Genomic DNA, 15,815 nt, shown 5'->3' with positions numbered 1-15,815 from the left:
GAGAAAAGGAGAAATAATTGTCAATTAAATACGTTATTATATAGAGGATGGTGGGTTTTGCTTCTTCTTTTTGAAATGTTTGGTTTAAAAGTGACAGACTGCCATGCAGATAGAAGGGTTTATTTTCTACTGTCTAACCAAGATAAATTTGTGACAGACACAGCAGCCATGTAGATAAACTGTTAGCTAAGGGACCTAACTGAGCCAAAGTCAAAAGGAAACATATGAAAACACAAGAAACAAAATGTATTTTTGATACAGCACTTACCTTTATTACTCTTACAGCGAAACAGAGTTCTGCTGTATTATCTGTAGTGTGTAAAAACCTGTTTGAAAAAAATGAAGAAATTTCTTCAAACTGCTGTTCTTAGTTCTCTTTGTTTAAGGAAACATTCAGTATACCTTTACTGACTAAATTATTTTAGTCACTAAAAGAACAAGCTATTTCAAAGGTTTCATTGAAGCTGTGAAATAATTAAAATACATAATTCATTCTGTACCAATGTTTAATCAAATAGCCAAGTTGATTTTTTCTGATGTGACATCTAACAAGATGCCAGTTGCAGGATGGATGTGGCAGGCTTCTAATGGAGGAACATGCATGGATGAAAGAAGAACACTGGAGGTGGGAATAGAAAAATTAGACTGTGTACTTATTAGACTGCAGTAAACACACGTGGCTCTTTAAAAAAAAAAGTAGAAGGCTATTGGCTTGCATGCACAGTAGTGGCCCACCATTTAAAGATCATTTTCTTACTTTTAGTACAGATTTTTAACTGAACAGAACCCGCCCAATCCCACCTCGCACACTAGAACTAACATCACTTGTCATTTAACATATTTTTTTAGAGAGAGCAAACAGGCTTTTTCTCTTGTATCAAAGCTGCCTCTCCTGAACTTGAAACAAGAGTCCCTGTCTCCTTTATTACATCTGTCTGATAATCCAGATAGCAAAACTATAGCCAGGAAAGCCGTAAGGAATACATAATTCTGAAAATATTATGTCTGTCTCTTGTCAAAGTCCCTCTAATCTGTGCACATTTACTCATCACTTTCATTTTAACTTCCTTCCCCAGCGAACCTTTGTAACCTTTGGTTGTCCAGCAATTACTGCTCCTTCACGTTTAAACCATTTCTTTCTCTCCCTCCCTCCCTCTCTCTCTCTCTCTCTCACACACACACACCATTTTCAATATTGACATTTCTTTAGTTTTCATGTAGTTTGACATTTTCTATTGTGTTCTAAAGTTCATTGAAAAGTACCTTTTGCCTTCTCAGCAAAAGCACCCAGAATAATTACCTTCAGCTTCTCAAGCAAAGTTGAATGCGGCCTTTGTCGCTTGGTTGCCTGGAGATATATCACCTGTAGAATAAGGTGATATATTTTGCTGTCTTGATTCTATTCATCTGTAGTTGAGTACTGTGACAGTCCTTGGACTATTATGGGCTTCTCTACAGTGCGTACAAGGACAACGCTTAGCCATTTCCATGATTTGCATCTTTAAAACTGCATTGTTGTACCATTTATCAATAGACAATGTTATTCTTATTTCTAATATTTATATACCACCTTTCCACAAATGTTACCAATGCAGTGTACAACAGTACAAAAACAATAATACATAAAGACAATAAAGCAGTAAAACATAATTGAAACAAGGGAGTTCAACCTCAGGCCGGTGGGCCAAGCCTGGCCCACCTGGGATCCTAGTGCAGCCCCCAAAGATTCCCCAGAAGGCCTTGCCCCCTTATCTTGGCCCCACCCCGTTTCCCTGGACCACTACAGTTAGTTTTTCCCCATTCTAAAAGGTTGAAATGCCTCTTCTAAGGTTCAGTTATTGGCAGTAAGAGTTCTAAGGTAAAATACACTGGTATTTTTGGTATGTTAGGGCCTTGCCTCTTCTGCCTTTGCCCCCACCCCCCCACTGGGATGCGGCCACCGAGAGCTTTTCCGAAATTGAATTCAGCCCTCAGGCTGAAAGAAGTTTAACAACCCTGCATTAAAAGCAATGTTGAAAGCACATGAATACAGATTCAACTCCATACCAGAATTTATACTCTTGGTCACAATTAGGCCCCAACATCACACTTCCAGTGCTGCGAGAGCCACATGTTGCAATCCCTGGTTGCTCACATACGTGTTTGAGAGAGAGACAGAGAGAAGAAACAACAGTAGTGAAGCAACACACGAGGGGGGTCCAAGTGTAGATTAATGAGCAGGGCTACACTACCGTGCATTGAGCACGGTGGTCTGAAGAGGAACCTCTATGTGTGAGCAGCTGCTCATACATAGGGCTTTAATGTGTTTAAGACCCTCACACAATTTGGGGTCCTGACCATGTAAAGCCCCTACACATGAGCAGCTGCTCACACGTAGAGGTTCCTCTTCAGAAGTCTGCACTCAACACATAGACATTGGAGGGCAGGATGAGTGGCAGCACCTACCTCTTTTCTGGTATCTTAGAGCATTTCTACATGAGACTTTTATCGTGCACTTGTGACTGCTCACTCATGGTACTTTGCTGGTCCTTTATATGATGTCATCCTCCTCCAGGGCCTCTCCAGTGCTTTCCGGCCATTATCACTTTTTTCCTTAAAGGGGAAAATGTGGTATTTTTTCTGAATGGCCTCTATAACACCATAGCAATCTTGTGTAATTGCACAATTCTGCTATACCACATCACCACATTCAAAGATGTGCTACTAACACACTTATGTTGACCCTTAAACTGTGGAATTAATGGTTCAGGCTGCCTGGAGCTGTGTGCATTTTTGAATATCTGTGCCAGCCTTCTCCAACCTGGTGCCCTCCAGATGTTTTGGACTACAACTCCCAGAATTCCTGACCATTTGCCATGCTGGCTGGGAGCTGAAGTCCAAAACATCTGGAGGGCACCAGGTTGGGGAAGGCTGGTCCATGTGAATGCAGGCACATCTTTGAATCCAATGATTGGGATTCTCCTCTTCTTTGGTAGCAGGGATGGGAAGACTGCAAGCTTGTGGGATCCACTTAGGTTTTTCTTAGAACCCCAAGATCCAACAACCAGTGCCAGGTGCATAATGCATACACTTAGTATTAAAGAGTTCTGAGTCCAGGAACTTGTTCTGAGTACCAGAACTGAACTGAGCTCATGTTCCTTCCACACAAAAATCATTTGTTAACCCAGGCTTTCTTCATTTCAACAGCATAACTTTGGAAGGGTGGTGGTGGATCCTTTTTGTTGCTCCTGTTATTAAACAATTAGGAGACAGAAATCCTTGCCCATCTACTGCAAATTACCCAGAGTTCTATAAGTAGATCCCCATCTGCCCACCTTTGTATTAAAAGTCACAGCCACAGGGGCACCAACCCATATTGAGTCTTTAGCATGGTGTTGTTGTTTTTTACTGTTTTTTTCTCCCACCAATATTTGCCTGCTGGAAATAATTTCTCTCTCCCCCACCACCCTCCCCAAGCTGCTTTTGCCATCCCCCAAAGATTGCTTTTTGCAGCTTCAGGAGCAAAGTGTGGATGGTGGGGAATTTTCAGCAGGAAACTGCCTGGGGGCAGGCGGGGAAGAGATTAACTCCCATGCATTGTGCTCCCATTCTGGTTCAGATTCTCCATAGTGTCATTTATTAAAGAAGAAGAAGAAGCAGCCACCGCCGCCAGCCACAAAATTCAAAGTCATGGTTAACAACACTGTCTAGTTTGACCCTGAATCTGCTGTGCTATAGTGTGCAGTATGTGTGTGTGTCAGTTAGAACGGGATCTTCTAGTAGATCTTTGGGTAGGGATGTACAGATTGTGTAAAATCTGTTCCATCTGTGTTTTGTGGATTGTCAGACGCCTTTCATTCCCTTGTCCGCCCATTTACAAAACTGGATTCCCCCCCCCCAATTTGCACAAATTTGCATTTCCACAAATGAGAAATTGTGCATTTTTATGCAAGCAAGAATGTGCAAATTCCCCAAAATGCATATTTTCAGACTTTAGCCTAAGGGAGAAATGCATATTTTTGGCCAGTTGTTTTTTATTTTTCGTATTTTTCTATGACAAAATTTGTGCAAAATTCAGGAAAGTTAAAAAATCAGTCCATAAGTTGGCAGAATCCACCTGACAGGGGAAAAGCCAGTCAGCTGCGGAATCCAAGGGTTGGATTCATGAAAATCCAAACTCATTCGGTTCCATTGTGGATTTTTCTGTCATCCCTATCTCTGGGTGATTTGCAGTAGATCATCAAGGGTTTCTGACACCCAATTGTCTAACAATAGCAACAACTGAAAAGCTTTTCTCCCTTAAACTAGGTTGCTGAAAGAGAATGCATGGGGGGAAACCTGGAGTGGATTTTGGTGTGAAAAAGACTTAAGAAGCTGGTTCTGGTATTGATCACAAATTCCTGAACTGAGAATGTGTTCAGAGGCATCCTGTTCCTTAACTCCTAGTGTTTGTCTGCCTGCCCGAGCCACTATTTTGAACTTCACTTCAGTTAGTGGACTTCAGGGCTCTAGTAAAAGGAGCTCAAGGTGGCATACATGGTCTCTCTCTCTCTCTCTCTCTCTCTCTCTCTCTCTCACACACACACACACACAGCATTTTATCCTCACAACAACCCTGTGAGGTAGTTTAAGCTGAGAGTTGGTGACTGACTGGCCCAAAGTCACCCAGTATGCTTCATGGCTAAATCAGGATTTGAATCTGGCTGTCCCCAATCTGGCACTTTAACCCAGACTACCCCAACCAGGTGCCCTGCAGACATGTTGGCCATGCTGGCTGGGAATGCTAGGAGTTGTAGTCCAACACATCTGGAGGGCACCAAGTTGGGGAAGGGTGCTCTAACCACTACAGGTGTAGCAGCCATATCGGGGGTCAGACTAAGTAGCCTCATGCTTCATGTTCTTGCTGAGCTCTTGCTCTCTGAAATATATGTTTGTAAGATGACAAGACACAGGAATTTCTTATCTTGTCAACAAAGGCTAAGGTCATGGTGATATGTATATCTTGTTCTCTTCTGTTCTCTGCTTATCATGGCTACCCTATAACCCATTTCTTGTATTATAAACAATGGTGCTAGGAGAAGAAATGTTAAGGACTGCAACCCCACATGGGAGGGAGAGGAGGAGCCGTTTCCTATGTGTCACAATATCTATAAAAACAATGTGCTGATGTAAATCGGGGCTTCTGGCTCTTTGGAAGTGATTCCAGCCTTAAGCCCGCGCGTTAAAGAAACTCTTTTTCCTTCACTCCGTGGTCTCTCTGACTCTGAGTTCTGCAACATAAATGGTGCCATGACTCGCATGTGGCAGGCTCTGAGACAGAGAGGTGGCAGTTGCCTGCTCTTAATCGCCGCACCGGGAGGGAGGGCTCGGTGCACGCCTCCCTTTCTTGGCGCCACCGACCTTTTTGTCGGGTGAACGGGTGAAAGCCTGCGCCGGGACCACCCAAACGGCAGCGAGCGGCAAGAGAACCTTGGGAAGCGGAGGAAGGAACTTGAGCCCTGCCCATACTGCAGCTGCAATTGAGTTGAAACCCACATTAGAAGCCTTCAAGAGAAAGGCAAGTATATGGAGTAAAAAGAGGGCCCCGCCTTCAGGAGAAAGGCCACTGGGCAGAAAAAAAGAGGGCCCCGCCTTATGAAGAAGGTCAGTGTTAGTATACATATACAGAAGGTGACCCACCCGATTGGGGGTTGAAGGGGGGACTTGATCACTCCCCCGAGCAGGCACTAATACTCAGCAAGGCGCTGAGGAAACTGCTTCGCTCTAGTGGAAAGTGGGTGGCAGGGACATATGAATGAAGTGGTGAAATTGATGATTGTGTGAGTGGCTACTGCGGTTTCTGTTGCATACAGTTGACCGTCCGGGTGCCCAGGCCAGTAGCAAAGTGCATGGTGTGAAATTCCTTTTGTGTCGGTCAGTGAGACCCCTTACTCGCTGACCAATCCCCTTCCCTCTTTGTGTCTGTCTTCATCTTAGGAGGGAGGCTATGGGAGGTGGGGGAAGCAAGACTTGCACCCCCTTGAGATGTATGTTTAAAAAAAAAGGAAAAAGATTTTTTTTAAAGGATTCAGAATAGAGAGAGGAAACAGCAAAAAGCTCAAGGTCGAGCTGAGAGAGAAAAAAAGAACAAGATCTGAGGTTGTTAATTAGAGAAATGTTGCAGGACAGCCTGGCTTTTAACGAAGCGTGGGAGTGTGAGGCCGAAGAAGTAGCTGTAAGCCTAGCGCGCCAAGAGGTGGGGCAGGAAAATTGCCCACAATGTTCTGAGCTGTGCAACATCATCACCTCGCCTAATTGAGATGAAATCCCTAAGAAATGGAAACTGAAAATGAAGACCCAGAAGATGAAGGAGCAAAATGGAGAATAAAAGTGAAGAATCAGCCCCCAGGGCACAGGCTAGACCCCTCTTCGAGTGAAAAGTGTGCCATAAGATTGTCCCAAGGCAGAATGAAGCAGAAAGACCACGATGAAGATCTCTGTCAAGGTAGCCGTGTTTAGCTTTGAACTGTCCTAGAATTTCATAGAGCCTGTAGTCCATTGGCTATATGATTTCTGAAGAGCGTAACCGTTAAGCTTTTGCCGTGGGATTCCCTGCAATGAAGGAATCTCACTAATTTGAGTGTCCAGTGTTAGACTGCCTGAGTGTGTGTGCTGAAGAGACCGAGAAACCAGACAGCATGTTCCTGGCCAAGCCAAAATCACGCTACTACCATGCTCCTGGAAGCTGCAATAAACTGTGTAAGCTGAGAGACCCAACCTGATTGAGAAGAAAAGAAGATATTGGAGTAACTGTCTTTAAAAAAACAGTGAAATCTGTGTAGCTGGCTAGCTGATGCTGTCAGTGATGTTACAACTTTAAATTAAGACTGTTTTCCTGTTTGAGACCCCAGCGAAGAAAGCTGACCCGAGTTATTTGTTGCCCGTGCCAAAGCAAAAATTTAGCTGCCCTGTACCTCATCATGTCCTGTTTTGAGCTTGGGATTTACAAATACAAACAAACTGAGAAGCTTGCCTTTGAAGTCCTGCAAATCACCCCACTGCCTCCCCGAAGAAGATTAATGGCTGCCTGAAAAATGCAAGTATAAGGCGATGCCCATCACCCCCCAGCGTCCTGAGTTTCGGCACTTTGCTTTCGTGTACCAAGTTGAAGGGGAAGAGAAGAAAAGAGGGGTGTGTGTGTGTGATATTGTAAATCCCTGGCTAGCTTTTCTAGTGATAGATAGCCCCGAGAGCTTTCCCCCCCCCAATTGCTGAATCTGCTTCATCATGCCTTACCATGCAAAAAGTGTTTTCCATTCATTGTGTTAAATTGCAGAAAAATTTTGTTGTGTATATTTTATGATTTCTTAAATATCATAAAATATATGTGATATTTGCAGATTAGTGTTAGTTGAAACTCCAAATGATACTGAGTGTGGTTCCCAATGGATGACAAGAGAAAAGACAAAGACAAGTAGAGAAAGACAGAGGCAAGTAGAAAAAGACAGAGAAATAGAGAAAGTGGCAGACAGAGAAAGGGGGAAAAAAAGAAAAAAGAGAAGGCAAGAGGCAAAGAGAAAGAACATTTGTAAAGAAGAAGCGTGGCCATAGTTGCCCCCAGGGTGAATTAGAAGCAGCTGATTATGCCTGGAGCTTATTACCTGGGGTAAAGTAGCCACAATAATGTAATAGTTCTTTGGGACTAGTGTAATAGTGTCATTGGGACTAGTGTAAGGCAGAAAGGTTTAAGTAAGTGAGGTTTAACTTGAAAAAGACAAATAAAGAGACAATGCTGGTGCATGGAGCAGAAAGTTTTATGTAAAAAGTTTGAAACATGATCTGCAATACAGGCAGATCAGCAAGAAAAAGAAAGCAAAAAAAAGAGAGAGATTTCTCTTCCCATACTAATGAATAAAAGTGTTATCAAGCACTTTGCTTGGGAAGAGAAGTTTGTTTACAGAAAGCTGTGCCTGAGAACCAAACACTTCTAGCCTATGCTGAAAATGCTTGCTAGTGTTGTGCTGCCTCATGAGTAACATGTATGGTATAAAACCCATTTAGCCCAATAGCTCGTGGTTCAGAGAAGCTGTCTGATCCAACCATTAGGTACGCCTGTGTGCTGTAAGTTACCCAATAAAGTCTCCTTGTAAGTAAACCTGCTGGAATCCCAAAACACAAGCGGGGCTAGAGCGCCTCACCCAGTATCAAACCCTGCTGTTAGAAGCCATGAAGGCAGGTATGAAGAAGTCAGTTAATATGACCAAAGTGTCTAAAGTGCTGCAAGGTGCCACCAAGGCCCCAGAGCGTACTTAGAGCATCTTTTAGATGCCTATCGCCAGTATACCCCCCTCGACCCAGAGGCCCAAGAAGATGTGGACTGAAAAAATAGAAGAAGACCCAGCAGAGGCAGAGGATTCTTAAAAAAAGAACCAGTGTGCCCAGTGTGGACAAGATAGACATTGGTGGCATGAATGCCCAAATAAAATGAATCAAATACACAAAAGAGAAAACCAAAGGAGCCAGAACGGGCGAGAGAGAAGACAGCTTGAGGGGCCGTGACATTGACTTCATAATTGACACTGGAGCGGCATCAAGAGCAAGCAAACGTTAGCCTTAAACAAGAAGTCCAAACACTGGGCAAAGTTCTTCAAGCCCAGCGTCGCTTTGTCTTAGAAAATAAGCCTCCAATTCCCATCACAGAAGTTCATCCTTTCCAACCAAGTGATGAAGTATGAGTTAAAGAGAGAAAAAATAACCCTTTAACTCCCAAGTGGAGAAGACCAAAAACTGTCATACTTTCCACCCCCGCAGCTATAAAAGTAGCTGGAGTTAAACCCTGGATACATTGGACACGAGTAAAAAAAAAGCAAAAAGGAAATCCTGAAAATCCTTTAAAAATCATTCTGAAAAAGCAGTAAGACTCAGGCTAGACCTTACTGTGGGCACACCGGGAGACTGTCCACCCTGCGTACGGTCAGACTTGCAACTGGAGAATTGAAGAAGGGGACTAGACCCTATTGCAGCTAGCCAGGTGAATAGCTGCCCAGCGTACGGTCAGATCCCAAAGAAGATCAAACATGCGTGTTGTAGTGTTAGTAGTGTTGCATTGTGTTTCCTTAATAAGGTGCGAAAAAGGGGGGACTGCCCTAGAGAGGGAAATTTGTCCCAGCGATTCGCTGATAATGACTGGCTTCACCTGGCTAACATCACTGGAGTAAAACATTTTTGTTTGCCAAAAGATATACCTGCAAACAGGTTTTTTTATCTTTTTCTCCTCCATCATTTAATTTGACTAATAATAGTAATTCTGTAGATGTTCAAATCAATAATCTGCATGCATAATATAGTAGCTAACATAACAATAAGAAAACAATTGGCTAAATTAGTTAACCCCTTGGCTTCCAGATCTTAGCTGGCTTAAGGCATTGTTCATCCTAATTCTACCAGTGTTGTTCATAGACATACTGTTATGCCTTTGCATTCCTTGTCTTATATACGCTGTTTAACCAATCTGTTTTATGTCTCGGCTAGTAAAACTGCCGCCCTCTACGCTCTAATAGCTCAACAAGATATTAAGTAAGAGGGTTGCTATAAGAGTCCTGTGTTATGCTTCGCAAACCTGAATGTCTATTTGCATAATGAAATGCTATAATTGTAATGAAATTATGCATTTAAGGGGGGAATGTAGCAGCCATATCGGGGGTCAGACTAAGTAGCCTCATGCTTCATGTTCTTGCTGAGCTCTTGCTCTCTGAAATATATGTTTGTAAGATGACGAGACACAGGAATTTCTTATCTTGTCAACGAAGGCTAAGGTCATGGTGATATGTATATCTTGTTCTCTTCTGTTCTCTGCTTATCATGGCTACCCTATAACCCATTTCTTGTATTATAAACAATGGTGCTAGGAGAAGAAATGTTAAGGACTGCAACCCCACACGGGAGGGAGAGGAGGAGCCGTTTCCTATGTGTCACAATATCTATAAAAACAATGTGCTGATGTAAATCGGGGCTTCTGGCTCTTTGGAAGTGATTCCAGCCTTAAGCCCGCGTGTTAAATAAATAAACTCTTTTTCCTTCACTCCGTGGTCTCTCTGACTCTGAGTTCTGCAACACAGGGAAGCCTTCAAAGGGCTTGGACCCAAAAAGACTGAGCTGACCAACACTGACAGATCCAGTGGAGGCTGGTGGCGCCAACGTCCGTGGCATGACGAATCCAGTGCGGGTTTCAGTAAGAAGCACTCAGGATAGCAAAGCACCTTGAACAGCTCCTCTCGAGTTCTGACTGAAACCCAGAGCAGATTCACCGCCCTGCTGACATTGGAGCCTCCACCGGACAAATCAACGCCAATTGCTTGAGTGACTTGGCGTTTAGGTATTATAAGTTATGACTGCAACAAAGCCAGCTGGAAAATTGCAGGAGGGGTTGTTCTCATAAAAGTTCATTTCGAAATTGTGGAAAATAAGCTGTTAAATATCATGATCTATTTTAGAAATGTTTCTTTCAGCATTTATTTAAATCAAGGGTGGCAATTTGTGGCACTCCAGATGTTGAACTGCAGCTCCTTCATGCAGCTCCACATGGCCCTTACCATTGGCCATGCTTCCAGGAGTGGCAGTCGGACAACATCTGGAGAGCCACAAGCCCCCCCCCCCGATTTCAAGCAAGCAAACGAACAAAATAAAGAAAGAACTGCTGATTAGGAATTTGAGCTTTATCCCTTCCTTCTCCAAACAGCAGTTTTAAAGAATTGCCTGACAGGTGGTGAGCACCGTTTCCATAAAAAATGGCACTTTTCTTCCTAGTTTGAAAAATTAGTTTCAGAACATCCCCTGGGGGAAACAAGCATACAAAAATGCACGAAGCAGGCACCATACAAAAGAAAGGCAGCTAGAGATTACATCGAACAGGTAGATAGCACGTGGGCTGATTGGCTGCTCTGAGCAGTGGGAAAAGCAATTTTCTACTCACATGCAATTTGTCTGCCTTACTCAGTAGTCATCACTGCCATCAAGGAGATGACATCTCCTGCTTGCTTGCTGAAGTTACTTTAGCAATTGTTGGTTTTTTAAAATGAAAAATCAACTTCCATGAAAAATAAACTAGAGAGCTGCAAAGATTTGGCTGAATCATTCGTGTGGGCTGCTTAGTTAACGTTGTATATATCAAATTTGGCTTTTCCTTCAGTGCTTCAGTCTTACTGCCTCTATCTCCCCCTCCTCCTCGTTCAGTCTCAGGGGGAGCAATCCTATGGCCCTTAGACAGTGAGGGACAATAGGATATTTGGGGTTTTCAGATCAGAGGTCAGAGATGGTGGTCTGACCTTGGAGGGGGTATCAGTGCTCCGAACTCTCATGGCTAATGCAGAAAGAACCATGCCAGCTGCTTTCTGAGGTCGGGAACTCAACCTCAGAGGATGAGAAAAGGGGGAATTTTGTTGGGCAGGGAGACAGGAGAGGCCAAAATATCCTGAGGCCTCTTCAGCCTCCTTCCCCCTCCGCCTCCGAAATGCCTCAGCTAGACAGGCAAAAAAGGCCGTCTAACAAAAATGCAGAGCAGGAGGAATAGGATTGTGCCCTAAAGCTACCTTGTCTGTCCACTGTCCTTCTTAGGGATGTACGAAAGTGACTTACCTTTTGCAGATTATGTTGATGGTGGGGGGGGGGAGGCATTCCGTCCCTCCCCCCGGAATCCTGGCCGGGGGGGGAGGCGCTCCGTTCCTCCCCCCGGAATCCTCGAACGGCCGGCTGTGCTCCGCGGCAGCTCTGCGGAGCAGCTGGCCAGGCCTGGCCTGACCAGGCCAGAGCCGTCCGCAGCCGGATTTCCGGCCGCGGAGGGCTCTGGGTAAAACAACAACAACAACCGCGTACGCAAATGGCAGCGGCTATGGCCGCCACCATTTGCGTTCCTTCTTTTGGGCTGTCTTAATCTACATAAATATTTACGTAGACTATGACGGCGAAAATCAAGGGGAACACAAATAGCGTAGCGGGCGCTATTTGCGTCCCTTTTTCATTCACCGTTTTAGCCTATGTAAATCTTTACGTAAGCTAAAACGGCAAATCAAAAGGGGACGCAAATAGCGCCCACTATGCTATTTGCGTTCCCCTTGATTTTCGCCGTCATAGTCTACGTAAATATTTACGTAGATTAAGACGGTAAAAAGAAGGAACGCAAATGGCGGCGGCCGTAGCCATTTGCGTACGCGGTTGTTGTTGCTGTTTTACCCAGAGCCCTCCGCGACTCCTCCACGACTGGGGAAGGCAATGGCAAACCACCCCGCTATAGTCTGCCATGAAAACGCCAGCATAAGCAGGCATCCCTCAAGGGGTCAGTAATGACCCAGTGCTTGCACAGGAGGAACCTTTCCTTTCCTTTTTTTTTTAACCCACCCCCAACCATGATAGGCTACATAAAGATTTACGTAGTATGGGCTGTCTTTGGGTTTTGTAAGCTTGAGGACAGGGTCTGTGTATCGTTTTCATTTATGCACAGTGCCTTACACCCACACACTGTTGCATTTTTTTATTGATGTGGGCCACTTGAGGATATAGTTTTTCAGAAAAGCAAGAGGGGATGTGGCTCAGTGCTGGAGCACCTGCTTTGCATGCAGAAGGTCTCAAGTTCAATTCCTGGCATCCCCAGGTGGGGGTTGGAAAATTCCTGCCTGAAACCCTGGAGAGTGGCTGCCAGTCGGCATCAGCAATACTGGGCTAGATGGACCAGCAGTCTGACTCAGTTTATTTATTTCATTTCATTTCTATACCGCCCAATAGCCGAAGCTCTCTGGTCAGTTCACCAAAAATTAAAACCAAAGAGCACACAATAAAACATAAAATATATAAAACATTAAAACCACAGTATAACAATACAACCAGAATAAAACCAGAATAAAACCTAGCAGCAATGCAGAGATTTAAAATACATATTTAAAACAGCAAAGCTAAAAGTCTAGAAAGCTAAAATGCTTGGGAGAATAAAAAGGTCTTCACCTGGCACTGGAAGGAATACAATGTAGGTGCCGGGCGAACCTCACTAGGGAGCTCAATCCACAGCCGGGGTGCCACAGCAGAAAAAGCCCTCCTCCTAATAGCCACCCGCCTCACTTCCTTTGGCAGGGGCTCACGGAGAAGGGCTGCTGAGGATGATCTTAAGGTCCAGGCTGGCACATATGGGAGGAGGTGATCCTTCAGATAACCTGGCCCCAAGCCATTAAGGGCTCTGAATGTTAATACTAGCACTTTGAATCAGGCCTGGAAATGCACTGGCAGCCAGTGCAACTGAAAAAGCACTGGTGTAACATGGGCTTGCTGGCCAGTCCCGGTTAACAATCTTGCTGCTGTGGCACCCCAGCTGTGGATTGAGCTCCCTAGTGAGGTTCGCCCGGCACCTACATTGTATTCCTTCCAGTGCCAGGTGAAGACCTTTTTATTCTCCCAGACATTTTAGCTTTCTAGACTTTTAGCTTTGCTGTTTTAAATATGTATTTTAAATCTCTGCATTGCTGCTAGGTTTTATTCTGGTTTTATTCTGGTTGTATTGTTATTTGTTGTTGTTGTTCAGTCGTTCAGTCATGTCCGACTCTTCGTGACCCCACGGACCATAGCACGCCAGGCCTTCCTGTCCTGCGCTCTCTCCCGGAGCGTGCTCAAGTTCATATTCATTGCATCCGTGATGCTATCTAGCCATCTCATCCTCTGCCGTCCCCTTCTCCTTTGGCCTTCAGTCTTTCCCAGCATCAGGGTCTTTTCCAGGGAGTTTTCTCTTCGCATTAGGTGGCCAAAATATTGGAGCTTCAGCTTCATTATCTGTCCTTCCAATGAGCACTCAGGGTTGATTTCCTTTAGGATGGACTGATATGACCTCCTTGCAGTCCAGGGGACTCGTAAGAGTCTTCTCCAGCACCACAGTTCGAAAGCATCAATTCTTCGGCGCTCAGCCTTCCTTATAGTCCAGCTCTCACAGCCATACATTACTACTGGGAAAACCATAGCTTTGATTAGACGGACCTTTGTCGGCAAGGTGATGTCTCTGCTTCTTACTATGCTGTCTAGGTTGGCCATAGCTTTCCTCCCAAGGAGCAAGCGTCTTTTAATTTCATGGCTACAGTCACCGTCTGCGGTGATCTTGGAGCCCAAGAAAGTAAAATCTGTCACTGCTTCCATTTCTTCCCCTTCTATATGCCAGGAAGTGATGGGGCCAGATGCCATGATCTTCGTTTTTTTAATGTTGAGTTTCAAACCAGCTTTTGCACTCTCCTCTTTCACCCTCAACAAGAGGCTCTTGAGATCCTCTTCGCTTTCTGCCATTAGGGTGGTATCGTCTGCATATCGGAGGTTGTTGATAATTCTCCCAGCAATCTTAATTCCGACCTCTGATTCATCCAACCTGGCATTTCTCATGATGTACTCTGCATATAAGTTAAATAAGCAGGGTGACAATATGCAGCCTTGTCGTACTCCTTTCCCAGTTTTGAACCAATCGGTTGTTCCATGTCTGGTTCTTACTGTTGCTTCTTGACCCTCGTACAGGTTTCTCAGGAGACAGGTAAGGTGGTCTGGTACTCCCATCACTTTCAGAATTTGCCACAGTTTGTTGTGATCCACACAATCAAAGGCTTTAGCGTAGTCAATGAAGCAGAAATAGACGTTTTTCTGGAATTCTCTTGCTTTCTCCATGATGCAGCGAATGTTGGCGATTCGATCTCTAGTTCCTCTGCCTCTTCGAAACCCAGCTTGTACTTCCGGTAGTTCTCGGTTCGCATACTGCTGAAGCCTAGCTTGTAGGATTTTGAGCATCACCTTGCTGGCATGTGAAATGAGCGCAATGGTGCGGTAATTTGAACACTCTTTGGCGTTGCCCTTCTTTGGAATTGGAATGTAAACTGACCTTTTCCAGTCTTGTGGCCACTGTTGAGTGTTCCAGATTTGTTGGCATATTGAATGCAGCACTTGTACAGCATCATCTTTTAGGATTTTAAATAGCTCGGCTGGAATACTGTCATCTCCGCTAGCTTTGTTGTTACTAATGCTTCCTAAGGCCCGCTTGACTTCACTCTCGAGGATGTCCGGCTCAAGTTCAGTGACCACACTATCATGGCTATCAGGGACATTCAGATCTTTCCTGTATAGTTCTTCTGTGTATTCTTGCCACCTCTTCTTAATCTCATCTGCTTCTGTTAGGTCCCTGCCTTCTTTGTCCTTTATCATGCCCGTCTTTGCACAAAACGTTCCCTTGAGATCTCCAATTTTCTTGAAGAGATCTCTAGTCTTTCCCATTCTGTTGTTTTCCTCGATTTCTTTGCATTGTTCATTTAAGAAGGCCTTCTTGTCTCTCCTTGCTATTCTCTGGAACTCTGCATTCAGTTGGGTATATCTTCCCCTTTCTCCCTTGCTTTTCGCTTCCCTTCTTTCGTGAGCTACTTGTAAAGCCTCATCAGACAGCCACTTGGCTTTCTTGCATTTCTTTTTCTTTGGGATGGATTTCGTTGCTTCCTCCTGAACAATGTTACGGACCTCCGTCCATAGTTCCTCAGGCACTCTGTCTATCAGGTCTAATCCCTGAAATCTATTCCTCACCTCCACTGTATATTCATCAGGGATATGATTTAGGTCATACCTGAACGGTTTAGTGGTTTTCCCGACGTTCTTCAATTTAAGACGAAATTTTGCAAGAAGCAGCTCATGATCTGAGCCACAGTCAGCTCCAGGTCTTGTTTTTACTGACTGTATGGAGCTTCTCCATCTTTGGCTGCAAAGGACATAATCAATCTGATTTCGATATTGACCATCTGGTGACATCCATGTGTAGAGTCGCCTCTTGTGCTGTTTGAAAAGAGTGTTTGCTATGATCAGCA

This window comes from Heloderma suspectum, chromosome 4 (assembly GCF_057233095.1).
Source record: "Heloderma suspectum isolate Gila_16-S chromosome 4, 16-S_ref, whole genome shotgun sequence".
Classification (NCBI taxonomy): domain Eukaryota; kingdom Metazoa; phylum Chordata; class Lepidosauria; order Squamata; family Helodermatidae; genus Heloderma; species Heloderma suspectum.
The sequence above is the reverse complement of the archived record's forward strand: the minus strand, read 5'-3'. Positions refer to the sequence as shown.